This window comes from Tachyglossus aculeatus, chromosome 4 (genome assembly GCF_015852505.1).
Source record: "Tachyglossus aculeatus isolate mTacAcu1 chromosome 4, mTacAcu1.pri, whole genome shotgun sequence".
Taxonomy (NCBI): domain Eukaryota; kingdom Metazoa; phylum Chordata; class Mammalia; order Monotremata; family Tachyglossidae; genus Tachyglossus; species Tachyglossus aculeatus.
The window spans coordinates 82,503,603-82,508,330 of record NC_052069.1 but is presented as its reverse complement, the minus strand read 5'-3'; positions in this window follow the sequence as shown (position 1 = coordinate 82,508,330).

Sequence of the window (4,728 nt, the reverse complement as noted above, 5' to 3'; positions counted from 1 at the left end):
TGAATAAATATGACTGAATGATTGAATGAATGTAATGTGTCTTAGATAATGTCAAAGGAATATGGTTCCAGGAAACATATTATTTAGCAGGCATCTGACAAGCTCCTGAGCAAATTGAAGACCATCTTTCGGGTAATTGAAGAGTAAATCTAAAAGATCATATTTATAGCAATGTTTGTGCTCTTCTTCCAATCTGGAGACCTTCTTCTTTTATTATTACATAGGCAAAAAATTCATGAGCACTTGGAAAACCATGTGTGAGAACATTAAGTATTTTTTGATTTCAAATTGTCCTTACCTTGGATATTTATCAAGTACTTAATGACTAAGGAATCACCATCAGTTTTAAGGACCGGTGCAGTATATCTGGAAGGTAGCCACATCAATTCTTCAACTGACAAGTGTATCACTAAAATGACAAAAATCTGCCTGGATCATACTACTTGAGACAAACAGAGCTATATTGACAATATGCTAATCAAGAAGAGAAAATGTCTTTGTTCTCATTGACGGCACACTGAAGCCATAATGAATTTAAACGATAATGTTGTATTGTACTCTCCCGAGTGCTTAGCACAATGCTCTGCATATGGCAAGTGCTCAATAAATACAGGTGATGAGGAGGATGATGATGACGTAAACTCTTAATAAGTTTGATGCAGGAGTCTCCAGAGAAGAGTATTTCTGAAATGTTAACCTCTATTCTCTTCTATCAATCATATTTATTGCAATCAATCAATCAATCAATCAATCGTATTTATTGAGCACTTACTGTGTGCAGAGCACTGTACTAAGCGCTTGGGAAGAACAAGTGGGCAACATATAGAGACAGTCCCTACCCAACAGTGGGCTCACAGTCTAAAAGGGGGAGACAGAGAACTAAACCAAACATACTAACAAAATAAAATAAATAGAATAGATATGTACAAGTAAGATAAATAAATAAATAGAGTAATAAATATGTACAAACATATATATATATACAGGTGCTGTGGGGAAGGGAAGGAGGTAAGATGAGGGAGATGGAGAGGGGGACGAGGGGGAGAGGAAGGAAGGGGCTCAGTCTGGGAAGGCCTCCTGAGTGCTATTGAGTGCTTACTGTGGGCAGAGGAGTATACTAAGCACTTGGAAGAATACAGACATTATCAATTGATCAATTAATCATATTTATTGAGCACTTACTATGTGCAGAGCAGTGTACTCAGCACTTGGAAGAGTACAGTTGACTAGACGTCTAGATTGTGAGCCCGTTGTTGGGCAGGGACCGTCTCTATATGTTGCCAACTTGTACTTCCCAAGCGCTTAGTCCAGTGCTCTGCACACAGTAAGCTTTCAATAAATGCGATTGAATGAATGAATGAATGAATACAATATAACAGAGTTGGTGGACACGTTCCATGCCCAAAATGAGCTTACAGTCTAGAGGGAGAGACAGACATTAATAAAATTACGGATATGTACATGAGCGCTGTGAGGCTTAGGGAGGGGTGAAAATCCAAGTGCAAGGGCAACCCAAAAGGAAGAGGGAGAAGAGGAAATGATGGCCCGGTTGGAGAAGGCCTGCTGGAGGAGATGTGTCTCTTGGAGTGATTGTCTGTTGGATATGATCAATCAATCAATCAATCGCATTTATTGAGCGCTTACTGTGTGCAGAGCACTGTACTAAGCGCTTGGGAAGTACAAGTTGGCATATGAAGAGGGAGTCCATTCTAGGCCAATGGCAGGACATGGGTGAGGGGTCAATGGTGACATAGACGAGATCTAGGTACAGTGAGAAGGTTGGCATCAGAGGAGCCAAGTGTGTAGGTTGGTTTGTAGTGGGAGAGCAGTGAAGTGAGGTGGGAGAGGGCAAAATGATTAAATGTTTTAAAGGCAATGGTAAGGAGTTTCTGTGTGGTGCAGAGGTGGATGGGCAACATGCACTGAATGGTTCTCTTCAACACATAAATCCCCACAGCACTTATGTTCATATCTTCATACTCGGTAGCATCCCCTACTAGTAATTTATTTCAATGTCTGTCTCCCCAACAAGACAGAGAGCTCCTTGAGGGAAGAGATTGTGTCTCTCAACTCCATTGTATTGTACTCTATTGTATTGAGAAGCAGCGTGGCTCAGTGGAAAGAGCCCGGGCTTTGGAGTCAGAGGTCACGGGTTCAAATCCCGGCTCCGCCACTTGTCAGCTGTGTGACTTCGGGCAAGTCACTTCACTTCTCTGGGCCTCAGTTCCCTCATCTGTAAAATGGGGATGAAGACCGTGAGCCCCCCGGGGGACAACCTGATCACCTTGCAACCTCCCCAGCGCTTAGAACAGTGCTTTGCACATAGTAAGCACTTAATAAATGCCATTATTATTTATTATTTATTTATTATTTACTCTCCCAGATGTTTATTACAGTGCTCTGTGGGTGCGCAATAAATACCACTGATTGATTGAAACATGCTTCGCTTACACCAGTGCCCAAAATGATGCCTTAGGGGCTCACGCAATTGTTACACTCCTCTGTTATTCTTATCATTATTTTTCATGATGACAACTAATAACGGGGTGCTTTTATTACAGTTTCCACATTCCATAGCTTGTAAATACCTTGAGGGCAAGGAACATGTATTCTGTTATGTTCTCCCAAGCGCTTAATACAATAGTCCGCACTCAATAGGCACTCAATAAATAGCATTGATAGGTTGACTGACTGACTGATCGACCTGTTGGAAACTGGAGGCCTTCCCAGACTGAGCCCCTTCCTTCCTCTCCCCCTCGCCCCCCTCTCCATCCCCCCCATCTTACCTCCTTCCCTTCCCCACAGCACCTGTATATATGTATATATGTTTGTACATATTTATTACTCTATTTATTTATTTTACTTGTACATATCTATTCTATTTATTTTATTTTGTTAGTATGTTTGGTTTTGTTCCCTGTCTCCCCCTTTTAGACTGTGAGCCCACTGTTGGGTAGGGACTGTCTTTATATGTTGCCAATTTGTACTTCCCAAGCACTTAGTACAGTGCTCTGCATATAGTAAGCGCTCAATAAATATGATTGATTGATTGATTGATTGGAGGTAAGGTATTCTCTGAGGAGCACTCCTGACTGCTTCATCTGGCCTATAAAAATGTGACTTTTTTTTAGCCAGGTGTAAGAATAAATGACATATGATGATGTCCTCTAGACTGTAAGTTTGTTGTGGGCAGGGAATGTGTCTGCTTATTGTTATATTGTATTCTCCCAAGCACTTAGTACAGCACTCTGCGCATGGTAGGCACACAACAAATACAACTGATTGATTGATTATGGCCTAGGATACAGAGTAAGCAGCATGGCCTAACAGAAAGAGCACAAGCCTGGCAATCAGAGGACCTTGGTTCTAATCCCAGCTTCACCACATGATTGCTGTTGTGACTTTGGGCAAATCCCTTAACTTCTCTGTGCCTCCCCCTCATCAGTAAAATGGGGATTAAGAAATGAGCCCCATGTGGGACGCAGACAGTGTCCATCCTGATCAGCTTGCATATGCTCCAGCACTTAGTAAGTGCCTGCCACATAGTAATTGCTTAGCAAATACCATTTTTTAAAAAACAAGTGACTTCAGACAGTAGCCTGCAGACCTAGTAGGGGTGCCACTCTTTCAAGTGGGTGTGTCAACTGTGTTCCAGATTTCTGACCCGTGATTCAGTTTGTACATATTTATTACTCTATTACTCTATTTATTTATTTGTTTATTTTATTTGTACATATCTATTCTATTTATTTTATTTTGTTAGTATGTTTGGTTTTGTTCTCTGTCTCCCCCTTTTAGACTGTGAGCCCACTGTTGGGTAGGGACTGTCTCTATATGTTGCCAATTTGTACTTCCCAAGCGCTTAGTACAGTGCTCTGCACATAGTAAGCACTCAATTAATACGATTGATGATGATGATGATGATGTGTAGCAATGTATTACAATTTGGCCCTGCCTTCCAGAGAGGCTGGTCCCTTAGAAATAGCTATATGTACACAAATGCAATTAGCGCTCAATAAATAAGATTGTATATAGTCTTGTAAACAACCATATGTAGTCAGTCCTTGGACTTACAACACAACTGGTGAGGTGTGTAAACCCAGTAAGCTCTGTCTTCCCTCTTGGAATGTAAGCCCCTTCTGGGACAAGGGCTATGTCAAAATTGATTAACTTAATAATAAGAATGATGGCATTTGTTAAGCACTTACTAATAATTATAATAATGGCATTTATTAAGCGCTTACTATGTGCAAAGCACTGTTCTAAGCATTGGGGAGGTTACAAGGTGGCCTTAGTGGATAGAGCACGGGCCTGGGAGTTAGAAGGTCATGGGTTCTAATCCCAGGTCCGCTACTTGTCTGCTGTGTGGCCTTGGGCAGGTCACTTCACTTCTCTGGGCCTCAGCGACTTCATCTGTAAAATGGGGATTGAGCCCGTAAGCCCTATGCGGGACAGGGACTGTGTCCAACCCGATTTGCTTGTATCGGCGCTTAGTACAGTGCCTGGCACATAATAAGCACTTAACAAACACAATTATTACTATTTACCCCAGCACTGACAAATACCATGAAAAAAGGATCACTGCCGGCGGCAGTAGTGGTAAGCCATGTGTTCTGTCCACTTGGACGACCACTGTCATCAGATCGACACTGTGAGCCCCACGTGAGACAGGGACTGCGTTCAACCCAATTTGCTTGTATTCATCCCGGCGCTTAGTACAGTGCCTGG